The sequence below is a fragment of the Petaurus breviceps genome, unplaced genomic scaffold (assembly GCF_028583685.1).
Source record: "Petaurus breviceps papuanus isolate PSGF00001 unplaced genomic scaffold, PetGlider_PUasm1.0 90845, whole genome shotgun sequence".
Taxonomy (NCBI): Eukaryota; Metazoa; Chordata; class Mammalia; order Diprotodontia; family Petauridae; genus Petaurus; species Petaurus breviceps.
In genome coordinates this window covers 17,547,529-17,562,206 of record NW_027187359.1, presented here as the reverse complement: position 1 = coordinate 17,562,206, position 14,678 = coordinate 17,547,529, and the positions used below count along the sequence as shown (strand labels likewise).

Below are 14,678 nucleotides of genomic sequence, written 5' to 3'. Positions count from 1 at the left end.
AAGAAAGAAAGAAAGAAAGAAAGAAAGAAAGAAAGAAAGAAAGAAAGGAAGAAAGAAAGAAAGAAAGGAAAAGAAAGAAAGAAAGAAAAAAAAGATATAAGAATGTCAAGGATTCATATGGTTCTCTTTTATATCCTGCAACTTTGCTAAAGTTGTTTATTATTTCAAGCAGTATTTTACTTGATGCTCTAAACATATCATTATATCATCTGCAAAGAGTGATAGCTTAGTTTCTTCTTTGCCTATTCTAATTCTTTCTTTGCTTTCTTTTTCTTTTTTTATTACTATCGGTAATATTTCTAGTAACAAATTGAATAACAGGGGTGATAATGGACATCCAATAATTGCTGATGTTTTTAGAGAGTTGCTACTTATTATTTTAGGACAATTCCATTTATTCCTATGCTTTATAGAGTTTTTAATAGGAATGTGTGTTGTATTTTGTCAAAAGCCTTTCCTGCCTCTAGTGAGATAATCATATGGTTTCTATTAGCTTTGCTGTTGACATGATTGATTATACTGATAGTTTTCCTAATATTGAACAAACTTTTCATTCCTGGAATAAATCCTACCTGATTAAAGTTTATTATTCTTGTGATAAGTTGCTATAATCTTTCTGGTAATATTTTATTTAAAAATTTTTGCATGTATATTTATTAGGGTAATTAGTTATAATTTTCTTTCTCTGTTTTGGGCCTTTCTGATTTAGGTATCATCTACCATATTTGAATCATAAAATAATTTGGTAGGACTCAGTTTTCACCAGTTTTCCATGATAGTCTATAATGTATTTGGAATTAATTGTTATTTAAATGATTAATAGAATTTGCTTGTGAATCCATCTGGGCCCTGAAGATTTTTGCCTTGGGAGTTAATTGATGGCTTGTTCAATTTTTTTTTTCTGAGATGGGATTATTTAAGTATTTTATTTCTTCTTCTATAAATCTGGGAAATTTATATTTTTGTAAGTATTCATCCATTTCACTAAAATTGTCAAAATTATGGGCAGATTATTTAAATGTTTATCTTTAAGCATAATGCTTAAAAATTAAATTAACTCTAAAGATAATAATTCATATATACAGAGTCTAACAAGGAAAACATAATATATTAGTGTATGTTGAACATATTCAAAGGGAATTCATATGCTTTTGGGAAGGAGGGTCCAAGCAGCAGAGAGCAAGGGTTGACTTAGAGGCTGGTGGTTAAGCAGATTATGCAGTGAAACCAAGTGTTCTAAGAGGGGTGTGTGTGTGTGTGTGTGTTTGTGTGTGTGTGTGTGTGTGTGTGTGTGTTCTAAGCCTGTGGAAGAATGAGTACAAAAAGCATGGAGATTATATTTTAACAGGATATAAATTAAAACAACTGTCTTTTTTTTATCATGAGATTACAGGTATTTTATAGCATAAAGGAATAAAATGAGGAGAAAAATAGGGTGTGTAGTTAAACAATTGCAACCTGACCATTTTTGTTTAAAAAATGTTGATTTTAAAGAATAGGATCTGAGTAGTATAATAGTCATTGGAATGATTTATAGCCATTTCTTAGAAAGTCTTAGACGATGTAAATTAATTGGCATACTGAGGAAATCACGAGTTATCTAGAGACGACTTCAGCTAGCTAACATGTCATAATTGCCAAATAGAGAGTTAAAGCTACCAAGGACAGTATAAGTGTAGAATGTAAACATTTTTTTAACTTACTAATGAAAATGATGGAATGTTATGAGTAGTATCACCTCATAAAACAGTGAGAAGGAGTGGTAAGGGTTTAAAAAAAACAGTGTGAAAGAGCATTTGGTGAAAGGACCAAATAAGAAAAATCTTCCTAGGGGCATTTAAAGACAAAATTGGAAGCAGAACAAGAAAAAAAAAGGGAGATGAAAAATGGATAAGATTTGTAAAGATGTTTCTACCAAACTCTTTTTACCCTCAAGGACTCTATTACCAAAAAATTTTTACTCTTAAGTCACATTCCCAATAGTGCTTTCTGAAAAAATAGAAATGGAACTGAAGAAAATATGGAAAAAGCAACAGGAGTAAACCAGTTATAAACAAAGTAGAAATTGCAGGAGACCTTGTAATTTTGAGGCTGACAGACCAATTGTCACGATATCTGAGAGAGGGTGACCAAAGCTTAGAAAAATCCCAGATCGTGCAGATTCAATTCACTTTAACAAGTACTTATTATGGGTCAAGCATTTTGATATGCACTAAGGAAACAGAAACATATAAAAAGAAATAGTCTATGCCCTCAACTTACATTCTTTTGAATGATGTTCATGTATGATTGTGTGTGCACACATTGCCCATTTAAGTTACATGTATCTGCATGGCTCTATCTACATATAGTTCTCAAAGGGCTTGAATAGATCTGTCAAGTTTCCTCTGTTCATATGTCCCCAAGGAAGACTTTGATTCCTCCCAGGAATCAATATAAGGGGGTTGACTTCAGAGAATAGCCATTATTCTCTCCTCATAGAGAAGTATATTTGACAAGAATAGTATCTATCTACACCACTAAACGATGTTATACTGGGAGATATATTTTTTGGTTCAAATTGAATTCCTAATCACTATTTCTTGATGGGGAAAGATTATGCCAAGGTTTTTTTTTTTTTTTTTCCCAAGACTTGACTCTTTACCCAGCAAAGTCCAGTTCCAGTAAGAAAACATATTGTGAATAACAAATGAGTCCACATATCCAAGCTAATACCCAACAGAAATCAGAGCAGGTATACAGATGAGAATGTAAAAGCCAATGAACAGAGAGAATGAGTTTTCCCATTGGGAGCAATATAATGCTCAACCAAAAGAGAGTCTCAGATCTTTCTCTAAGGTAAAATGCCTCAAAGTCCCCAACATAGTAACCTGGGCATAGCAATATAATTGAGATTCCAGGTCCTCTACATGTTGGCTTCTTCTCAGAGATGTACTCTCATTTCAGGGACCTCTCCCTGAAGAAATTCTAGAACCACATCTTCTCTCTCAAAGCTATAAGTGAGGAAAGGATCTCTCTTCTTTCAAACTTTTGCCAACTCCACTGCTTACTTAGAAATTATCTGAGTAATTAATTTCTACCAATTAGAAGGTTTAGACAAATGGATTTTGATCTATGGCTTATAATATGATTAAGCAAATGTATGTACACATACATTCTACACCTCTACCCTAAAATTACATTGTGGGTATATATGTATACCCACAATGTAATTTTTTTTAAGCAATCGGGGTTAAGTAAGTTGCTCAAGGTTACACGGCCAGTTGTTTCTGTGTGGGTGCTGAGTATCTGAGCCCAGATTTGATCCCCAGGTCAACCCGACACTGGAGCCAGTGGTCTTACTCGCTGTGCTACCTGGCCGCCCCAACACACAATGTAATTTTAAGGTAGAGGTGTAGAAGTGGAGGATTGGGAAGGGGGTAAACTGGGCAGTGGTAACAACTGGAAAGATCAGTAAAGATGATATTGGTAGATGGCATTTGAAATGAGCCATAAAGGGCAAAATAATTACAAGAGATGGAGGTAAGGAGGGATAATATTCTAGGCATGAATAACAACTTATTCAAGGACATGGAGGCAGAAGATAGAATGTTATGTACAGGAAATTCTAAGTGGGGAGTTTGACTAGAATACGCAGTATGTAAGAGGTGTGATATGATATAAATTTAGTAAGGTAGTCCAGGTGCAGATTGTGAAAGACTTCTTAATATCAACTGTAAATTTATATTTTATCATAGAGAAAAGAGGGAACCATCGAAGCTTCTTAAGTAGTAAAGTGACATGTGGTCTCAAATATCAGTTTAGCAAGTATGTAGAGCAGAGTTTTCAGATATGCAGTCTGAAGGGGGATAAACATCCCAAAGTACTGCTGAGTGCAACTGGCAGCAAGTTAAAATGTAACTGAGAAATATTTAACAAAATAAAAGTAACAATAAAACATAAATGATATTAATATATGATTTCCTAAGTCAATATAAAAACCCACAAGGATCCATAGTGCACTTTAGCGGCCCCTATTTCCATTTGAGTTTAACACCACTGATGTAGAAGTTGTACTGGAGACAGGAGATATTGGGAGTACAGAGTATTTAGAAGGGTATTACAACAGTCTAGGTGAAAGATGATGAGTGATGAAGACAAATTCTGGCAGTAGGAGAAGGGAAGAAGTGAAAAGAGTATAACTCTAAAATTGCAAACCTGGTGATGAGAGTAATAATGATGCCTTCAAGAGAAATAAAAAGCATGGGTAGAATGGATTTAAGAGGAAAGGTGATGTCCATTTTGGATTTGTTGAGTTTGAAATGTCTATGGGACAGAAGGGAGGGGAGGGGAGGAAAAAGGTGGGGAAGGTAGGCAAGGTGAGGGAGAAGGACCCAGGAACAAACCCTGGCATACAGCAATAGGCAGAGGCTAAAAAGTGTATGATGACCAACAAATGAAATTAAGAAAGATTAGAGTCACTGGTAGAAGAAGAAACAAGACGAAGCTATAAGGGATACCTCAATAAGGAGTGTATCTAGGAGAAAGAAGTGGTAAATAAAGTCAAGTATGGTAAAGAGTTCATTAATGAAGGTCACTAAGAAAAAGACATTGCATTTGAGGACAAACAGAGCAATGAATAGAGCACTGAACTGAATCAGAAAGACATGAATTCTGCCACTTAGTAGTTGTGTGACACTGGACAAGTCACTGAAACTCACTATGATAGTTTGTGGGTTTGTAATATGAGACTAATATACTTTCAGTCGTCTAAAATTTCTTCCAGTTCCAAATCTAAGATCTTATGATTTTATGATATAGTAATTTAAGAAATGTGGGGAGACCTTCTACTTCTTGTGAACACGAAATGGTGGATGACACAGGTACTGCAGTAAGTGCGGGAGGCCCTGGGGTCAGAGGCCAGGGAGGCTTCCGCAGTGGGCACCAAGGTCGAGGCCAGGGCCATGGGCGAGGCCATGGCCATGGCTGTGGGGCCCAGGGAGGAAAGGCCGAATACAAGGAGTAGGTTCCTATCACTAAGCTGGGTCAGTTAGTCAAGGACCTTTATATCAAGTCTTTGAAAGAGATCTATCTTTTCTCTCTTCCTGTCAAGGAGTCTGAGATCATAGATTTCTTCCTGGGATCTTCATTGAAAGATGAGGTTCTGAAGATCATGCCTGTTCAGAAACAAACTAGAGCTGGACAGTGTACCAGGTTCAAGGCCTTTGTGGCCATTGGTGACTACAATGTCCATGTTGGTCTGCATGTCAAGTGCTCCAAGGAAGTGGCCACAGCTACCCGTGTTTCCCCGATAATAAGACCTATCCCGAAAATAAGCCCTCCCCTTACTGTGTAAGATTCCTCTAAAATAAGCCCTCCCCAAAAAATAAGCCCTATTGAGATTGCTACTGTAGTGAAGGTGATCCCCTGCGCTGCACACTACGTTACGGTACCTTCTTTATGCACCGTCCCCCCCTCCCCCGTGAAACACACACCGCGCTCCGAGCTGCATCCAATCAGAGCTGCAGCAGTGAGCGTGTCATCCTGTTCTTCCCCAGTGATTTGCCTATTGAATAAAGGTACATTTTTTTGTTCACATTTACCTGTTTATTAAAATGGCTGTCAATGTTCATTAAAATAAGCCCTTCCCTGAAAATAAGCCCTCTGGTGTTTTTCTGTCCAAAAAAATTAATAACACAGTGTCTTATTATCGGGGAAACACGGTATTTGTGTTGCTATCATTCTGGCCAAGCTGTCCGTCATTCCTGTGAGACATGGCTACTGGGAGAACAAGATTGGCAAGCCTCACATGGTACCCTGCAGGGTCACTGGGTGATGTGGGTTGGTTCTGGTGCCCTGATCCCCACCCCTAGAGGTACTGGCATTGTCTCAGCTCCTGTGCCTAAGAAGCTCCTGATCATGGCTGGAATTGATGACTGCTATACTTCTGCAAGAGGCTGTACTGCCACTCTGGGCAACTTTGCTAAAGCCACCTTTGATGCCATCTACAAAACATACAGCTATCTAATCCTAGACCTGTGTAAGGATACTGTGTTCACTAAGTCTCCTTATCAGGAATTCACCGACCATCTTGTGAAGACACACTCAAATGTCTGTACAGACGACCCAGGTAGCTGCTGTGGCAACCACATAGGTGTGTTTTTAGAAATAGATAAATTGAACTATGCCTGCTTAAAAAAAAAGAAATTTGGGGAGGGAGGAGCTAGGTGTCATTGTGCATAAAACTCCAGGCTTGGAGTTGGGAAGAATTGAGTTCAAATCTGGTTTCAGACACTTACTAGTTATGCCACTCTTGGAAAATCATTTAACCCTGTTTGCCTCAGTTTCCTAATCTGTAAAATGAGGTAGAAAAAGAAATGGCAAACCATTTCACCATGCTTGCCAAGAAAATCCCAAATGGGGTAATGGAGACTCAGACATGAGTAAAATGACTGAACGAACAAGAGCAATTAGGAAATGATTGATAACGCTGGAGATATCTGTTACAGCTGAAAAGTCAAATTAGAAGGCAGAATATAAGAAGTTGAAAAGCAAATGGGAGATAAGAAAGTAAAGGCAATGAGTATAGATTACTATTGGTAAATGTTTGATTACAAAAAAAGAGATGAATATAAAATGAGAGTTTGTGGAAATTACAGGAACAAGTGAAGAACTGTTGTCATTGTTTAAAGATGAGCATGCTAGTAGCCATAAGAAAAGAAACTCAATTTGGTTCAATTCAAAAAAGCACATTTGAAAGGAGCAATTCTTAAATGATTCAGAATAGGATGGGATCAAAGACATAAATAGTAAAGTTGGGCTTGTCACAAAGGTCACTTCTCCTGAGCCTAGGACAAAGAAGAGAAAGTTGATTATCCTTGAGGGAATTTGCAATGCAGAATTGAGGAGAAGAGATACCTCACAGCAGGGGCTTCTGTTTTTAAAATCATAAGATAAAGTACTTGTAAGAGGGAGAAGTAACATGGGAGGCTTGAGGAAAGAAAAGTAAATTTGAAACAACTGCTGTGGGGAGTGTGAGAGTTAATCAGCTAATAGTTGAATGATTGGTGTACATGAGTAAGTGAGGATTCAACATTAGATAATATAAATTTATCAGGGATCCAATCCACAAAGATGCATGACTTACATCAGCAGCATTCAGGAGCATAGGGGTAGAGAACATAGGGAGTGAATGCTGTGAAAGGAAAGGAATTTTGAAAAGGATAAGCAACAAAAGGATACGGGGACAAGGTATTTGGGAGTATAAAATTAGACTGGTTAACTGACAGGTCAGAATTGTAGAGGAAAGAAATTGAAACCTAAGCAGAGGTGATAGACTGTCAGAGCAGAGAGGGATAGAGTGAATAAAGGTCATAATGAGAAGGAGGAATAGATTTCTAAGGAGTGAGTAAGAATGAGGGATAAAAGGATAGGATGTTATGTTTGAGAGAGGAAATTATAGTTCTGTAGATTCAGAGAAATCATAACCTTAAAAAAATCAAGAGAAAATATCCTTAACCATGAAATGCATATTTTTATTTTTGCATCTATTCAACTATGTATAAGAACAATCAATATTCACATTGATGATCATATGAGTGGGGAATGAATACAATCTTGTAAAGGATATTCTATAAAATACTCCATCTTTATTTAAATACAATTAGCAGAAAGTTAAAGATTATGATATCAATGTTCTTTTACTTTTTTTTTTGCTTTGTTGAAGGGGGGAGGGTACAGCAATTGGGGTTAAGTGACTTGCCCTAGGCACAGCCTAGTAAGTGCTACGTGTCTGAGGTCAGATGTGAACTCAGGTCCTCCTGATTCCAGACTTGGTGTTCTATTCACTGTGCAACCTAGCCACCCAAGATAACAATGTTTTTAAGGTTCGTTAACTATTAAAAAGCAAAACACTTCCTTAAGGGCTTTCTTCCAGCAAGGTGTTTCCCACACATTTGTCATAATAATATAATATTGTTTGAAACATAAAACCAAAGCTACATTGTTTGATAATGTTTCTTATTCTTATCAGGGGAGACATAAAATGAGGGTGCATGTTCCTCAAAGGTGTTATCACTATCACAGGGGAAATTTAGCACAGAGTCTAAATTAAAGGAGGATTTCCTAAGTATGATAAGTTCTTGTGCATGATTCTGTTTATGAGGGACTTTTTTCCACTTTCATAAGACACCAGAAAAGTGAAAAAAAAAGGGAAATGAATTTTTAAAAAGAAAAAAAAAGTTTAAAATGACCTCTATGATCACTTAAAAGATTTCTGCATAAATACACATGCAAGTTTCTAATCCTTTATCACCATCAATATATTTCTATTCCTATGTTTTATTTACACTATTATAATAATCTCTAATCAGTCCACTTCAAATTTTTCTTGTCCCTCTCCAATTCATCTTTCACACTGCTGCCAAAATAATCTCCCTAAAGCACAGGAAAGTCAGTCAATGAGCACTTAAGTGTTTACTATAGGCAATGTTCTATGCTAAGCACTAGTGATTCAAAGAAAGTATAAATTGCAGTCTTTACCCTCAAGGAGTTTATATTCTAATGTAGGCATCAGGGAAACTAAGTGTGTGTGTCTGTGTGTGTGTGCATGTATGTATGCATGTGTATAGGTATATCTATATATGTATGTATGTGGGTGTATGTATGTATATGTGTGTATATGTCTGTGTATAGGTGTGTGTATACATATATAAAATATGCAATTCATTAAAAGGAGTTGACATGTCATGTTGGAAAGAAATCTGGCTTTGGAATTAGATAACAAGGCTTAGAATCCTTGCTATGTCTGTCATTTGTAGAATGGGACCTTGAGAAGTAATTTAACTTCTTTCTGTCTCAGTTTTCTAGTATGTTAAATGTTGAGATTAGACAAGAAGACCTGCAATGTCCCTTCTGACTCTCAATCTATTATTCTATGAAAATTTAAATAACTAGTTCGCCTGGAAAGGAGTTGCACCAGCAACTTTTATGTTCTGGTTAACTAAGGATTAAGGATAAACCATTTATTTTTTCTATTCCTGTTGAAAACTTTTATGAAATACATTGGTCAACTTCCTTTGTTTCAGTTGTTAAATATAATACAAAATGTTTAATCTTTCTTTCATAAGAAAAAGTTTCTGAAATAGATTGGGATTATAATTTGTAACATAAAATCTCAATGTGCAAATAAATAGAGATATGATTGTAGGAGCTTAGACTGAAGTTGTATTGGCCTGGTGACAAACCTGATAAGTTTCATTATTAAAAAAAAACTACCTTAATCCTTATGTGAGTATATTTATTTTCTTATCTATTTGGTATGTTTCCTATAAAGCAAGTATAGAAAAATGAAGTGAAGATTTTGAACTGAGTTTTCTGGTTAGCTAATTCTAGTAAATTTTTTTTACTATTTTTTAAACAAATTTTACAAATTTATTTACAATAAATTTTACTATTTATTGCCTATAAATTCACAGAATTAACTAATTACAGAAATGAAAGGAACTTCAGATATCATCAAATATAATTATCTAGGAATACTCTAGCAAATGTATAATGTCTAACTTTTTAAATTGTATAGCATATTTTAAATTTTGCATTATTAATATTATCACTTTAAAGTCTAAACAATTAAATTAATAAATCAAGCTCTGATTTGTGGCATACACTGATTTTAAATGGGTAAATGCTCACACTGAAAATTTAACATTCACTTTTCCTGAGCTGGTGTGAGCTGACTCCAAAGGCACACTCTTGACTGAATCCATAAAATAATTTTCTCCACACTATCTACTGGTAGTAATTGACTCACCTCTGCTTAAAACCCTCCAGCAAGAGAAATCTACTACTCCCCATTTTCTGAGGCAATTAGTTTTGATTTCAGAACAGTCTAATTATTGAGGTGATACTCCTTGCCTGAAATATACGTAGAAAGATTTTGTATTGACTGTTTGAGAATTCTTGAGTAGTAAGTCAGTTGATGCATATCAGGAATGATCTAAAATGTAACATTTTGACAATTTGGTTGTACCTGCTTGGAAACAGTAGGTAGAAAATGTGTACAGGAAAAGGAATTAGTCAAGTCACTAACAAGTTGTAATGGTAATTTGAAGACCCTTTTTTGTGTTGGCGACTAAGCCAGGTACTTAGCACTTAGTAACTAATTAAACCTCTGTGAAAGAAACAGAAGGTATAAACCCCTGTTCCTGATGTAACAGGAAGGGGTTGGCTGAAATAGGAAGTAGCTAATGGTGTGTATATAAGAAAAGCCCCAGAGAGGCACAGTCAGAGTTTCTTGGGACCAGCATCTGGAAGCAGAACACCTACAGAAGAGAGAATTGAGAACTGAGACGCAATTTTCTGAGAATTTGTGGTGGTGATGGAGCTTCTTCTGAATAGGAGTCTAGATTCCCAGGAGCCCAGGAAGCCAGGAGCCTCCTCCCCCCAGGCAGGGTAAGGTGATTCTGATTTTTTGAACGAGCTGCAGAAGACTGAGGAAACATGACCAGGATGCAGGGACTTTGTCTGTTTGTGGCTTGGTTGAGCCTTGAATTCCTAGGAGGAGAATTTGTGAAGGATTTGAGGTGGACTGGACCCTGTGAACTTCAGGGTGGAGCAGGACCTACCCAGAGAGCTGGAAAAGCAACTGGGAGCTGTCTGCCAATGAACCCAAGTGACAATCTGGTGAATCCAGGTAGAATCTGGGACCATGGAAGGGGATCCAGGAAATCTGAGAACTGTCTCTAAGTCAAGATGAAAAGACCTCTCTGTGGGTACTGAGTAATGATGAAATTGTAGCTCAATTAAGTGACCTAGGAGAGGAGGGTTTGTATTTTCTAATTATTGAACTTAGTGATTAATGATACTTAGTAAGTGAAGAATAAGTGACTGATTGAGTTAATCTAGTGTGCCCCACGAGTGGAAGACTTTGACTATTGTACTTTGAGATGACTGTTCTTTGTTCTAAATATTGTGACTACTTTGGTGAAAACTATGTGGCCATTTTAATGATAAGCTGCTGTGAATACTATATTATGATTTTATGTGATAAGTTGTAATGTTGTGAATGCTGTGTCTTGATTTTCTTTGTATGTTTTCCTTTGATTTGTTATGGAATAAATAGGGTGTTCACTGTGTACTGTGTAATCAGAACCTTGAAAGCTGTTCACGACAGCAGTCCTCTGGAAAGCTGCTCATGCATGGGTTTACAAAGTCAAGATAATGAGTTCTTATTAATTGCTTGCTATGTGCAAGGCATTGTGCTAAGCACAAGGCTGGTATATGAAAAAGCAAGTATGGTGCAGCCAGTTCCCAATCATGCACTGAGTCCTGATCTAAGAATAACTATAAAAGTCAGTGTGGATCTTGCTTCTCTACCATAACATTCCAGTATATTTACTATCAGTCAGTCAATATTGATTAACTGCCTAGTAAATACCAGGTACTGTGCTAAGCACTGGGGATACAAAAAGATGCAAAAGATAGTCCCTGCCCTCAAGGACCTAATGTTCAGGAAAACAAGTAAATCACTTCATCCAAATAAGCTATATACAGGGTAAATAGGAAATAATTAAGAGAGGGAAAACACTAGAATTAAGAAGGGTTAGAGAAGGCTTGCTAAGAATATGAAATTTTTGGGGTGTCTCTAAAAAGAATTGGGGGAATCCAATATCCAGAGATGAGGAGGGAGAATATTTCAGGCTTTGGGGACAAACAGAGAAAATGCCCAAAGCTGGGAGATAGAGGGATTTGTTTTGTGGGACAGCAAGGAGGCCATTGTCATTGAATCAAAGAGTACATGTATGGCAGTAAGGTGTAAGAAGACTGTAATTGTGGGGGGAGGAGTGTGAAAGTTTATAAAAAAGACTTTGAATGATTAAGTATTTTACATTTTATCCAGGAACCTGCTGGAATTTGTTGAGTAAGGGGGTGACATGGTTAGATTTTCACATTAGAAAAAATTCACTTTGCGGGCTGAATAGAGAATGGATTGGAATGGGGAGAAACTAGATGCAGACAGATCCCTCAAAAGGTTGTTATAATCTTCCAGAAATTAAGTAATGTGGACTTGCAGCTGAATGATGGCAGTGGCAGATGAGAGAATGGGCCACATTTGAATACTGCTGCAAATATAAAATCAACAGATTGGCTATGAGGGAAACATGGGAGGTAGTAAGGGGTCAAGGATAACACCAAAGTTGCAAGCTTGAAACATGCGGAAGATGCTGTTATTCTCATCAATAATAGGGATGCTAGAATGAGGAAAGGTTTAGGGGAAAACATAATTAGTTCTGGTCAGCTAGATATCACAATGCATGGAGCACTAGAGTCAGGAAGACATGAGTTCAAATCCAGGCTCAGAAACTAGATATGTGAGCAAGTTGGTTAATCCTATCTGTCCCAGTTTCCTTACCTGTAAAATCAGATAGAGAAGGAAATAGCAAATCACTCTAGTAACATTGTCGAGAAAACCCTCAAAGAGGAAGACGTAGCTGACACGCCAGATGAAGAACAACAATAATAGTTCTGCTCTGTGTCCACAGAATTTAAGATATCTCTTATGCATCCAGTTGGAGATGTCTGAAAAGAAATTGGAGGTGAGGGATTGGAGGTTAACAGAGAGTTTTGAGTAGAACAGGTATATTTAAATCATCAGCAAACAAATTATAATTAAATCCATGGGAGTTGATGAGATCACCAAGTGAAGGAGTATAAGGAGAGAAAAGAAGGCAGCCCAGGATAGAACCTTTTGGGACATACAAGGCTAGAGGGCATGGTTGGAATGACATCCAACAAAGGAGTCTGAGGAGTAGTTGGATAGGTAAAAGGTGAACCAAGAGAGATTTATAACCCAAGAACCAAGAGATGAGAGTGTTTCGAGGAAGAGATGATGACCAAAAATTTCTGAGTCCACAGAAAGTTCGAAGAGGATGAGGACTGAAAAGAAACCATTGGATTGGTCAACTGAGAGATCACTGGCAACTTTGGAGAGAGAATTTTGGGTGGAATAATAAGTTTGGAAGCCTAATTGAAAGGAGTTAAAATGAGAATGAGAGGAAAGAGAGTGGAGGTGTAGTTTCATAATAACAGTACATAATGATAAACATTTATTGAAAGAGCATCATGGAAGAAGAGTGCTAAAAGATTCATCTTTCACAACATATGTGAATTAGGAATCCTCAAAGCTCTGCTAGGTTCAAGACTCTTTAGATAACTCTAAATAAACTTAAAGAGACTGGCAGCTGCATCCACCTGAATGCTCAGGTGCAAGGATGTACTTCTTGTCTGACATGGTCTTGTCGTATTCTGAACTTCTGACTACACACTTGTGTGGTTGCAGTTGTTGATACAGTTTTTAATCCAAATTGCAGATTTGTCTCCATTAAATTTCATATTATGAGACTTGGTCTAACATGTTATTCTATTTAAATAGTTTTGTTTCCTGATAATTGTTTCCCATACATTAATTAATCTTTTCAAAAATGTGTAATAAGCATATTTCATGAATACATAATCTGTGCCTACATCCAAATAATGAATAATATTTTTAAATCATATAGAATACTTCTAAGGGTATTTCTTAACCAAGGCCCATTAATGTATTTCTTTAAATTTTTTGTCAACTATATTTTAATATATTTGGTTTCTTTGTAATCTCCTGCTTTAATTTTATGCACTTAAAATATTGTTCTTTTTTCTTTTTTCAAGCAATCGGGGTTAAGTAACTTGATCAAGGTTACATGGCCAGTTATTTCTGGGTGTGGTGCTGAGTATCTGAGCCCAGATTTGATCCAGGTCATCCCGACACTGCAGCCGGTGCTCTTACTCACTGAGCCACCTGGCCACCCCTAAGCAATTGGGGTTAAGTAACTTGCTCAAGGTTACATGGCCAGATGTTTCTGGGTGGGTGCTAAGTGTCTGAGCCCGGGATTTGATCTCCAGGTCTTCTCAACACTGGAGCTGGTGCTCTTACTCGCTGTGCTACCTGGCCACCCCTTAAAATATTATTCTAAGAATAGGTATATAGGATTCAACAGACTGCCCAAAGGATTCATGACACATAAAAGGTTAAGAATCCATCTTGGAAGATAGTGAAGTAAGAGGTTTAAAAGAAGTCTATTTGTTCACTATATTTCTCAAAAACATCACCAAAACTTTTCAAAAAATATAAAAGCTGCAAGATTTTCTCAAAAGAAAATTATGAATAACTCAAAGGATTAGGATTACTCAGTTGGTTGGAAGTACCATGAGAAGAATGGTACTTCCTTCAATTTAATTAATGAATTTTATTAAAAGGGTAAGTTTCTTGGGAGAGGAAGGGGATAATGAACAATTCATTTTGGGAAGTTGATTTTGAGATTTTTAAATGTCCAATAAGAAATCGGTGATATGTTATTGAATATCATGGAAGAGATGATATTTTGAGTGGAAAACAGAATTTATTGATTTTTCTGAAGGATGGGGGAAACTGGATAGGGAAAATTCCAGTAGATAGTGAAAGTTTAAAGCTTAGAAAAAGGCTTTATGGTTATGACCTACTAGCTTTTCATCAATATGCTAATTTGTGAGTCCCTTGCATACTACTGATTTCTCAGTAAACTCTGTTACCTTGCTGAAGGTCAAGAAAATGGACTCAGGCATAATTTTTAATATTTATTTCTGTCAGCATTCCTCTGAACTGAAGTTGGAAATGCGTGGCG

The 14,678-nt window shown here is 36.6% G+C and overlaps 1 pseudogene; it reads left to right on the top strand.

The window, feature by feature from the left end:
• The first annotated feature begins 4,846 nt into the window (after positions 1 to 4,846).
• LOC138148998 (small ribosomal subunit protein uS5 pseudogene) lies at positions 4,847 to 6,133 on the top strand (annotated as a pseudogene).
• The last annotated feature ends 8,545 nt before the right edge of the window (positions 6,134 to 14,678 follow it).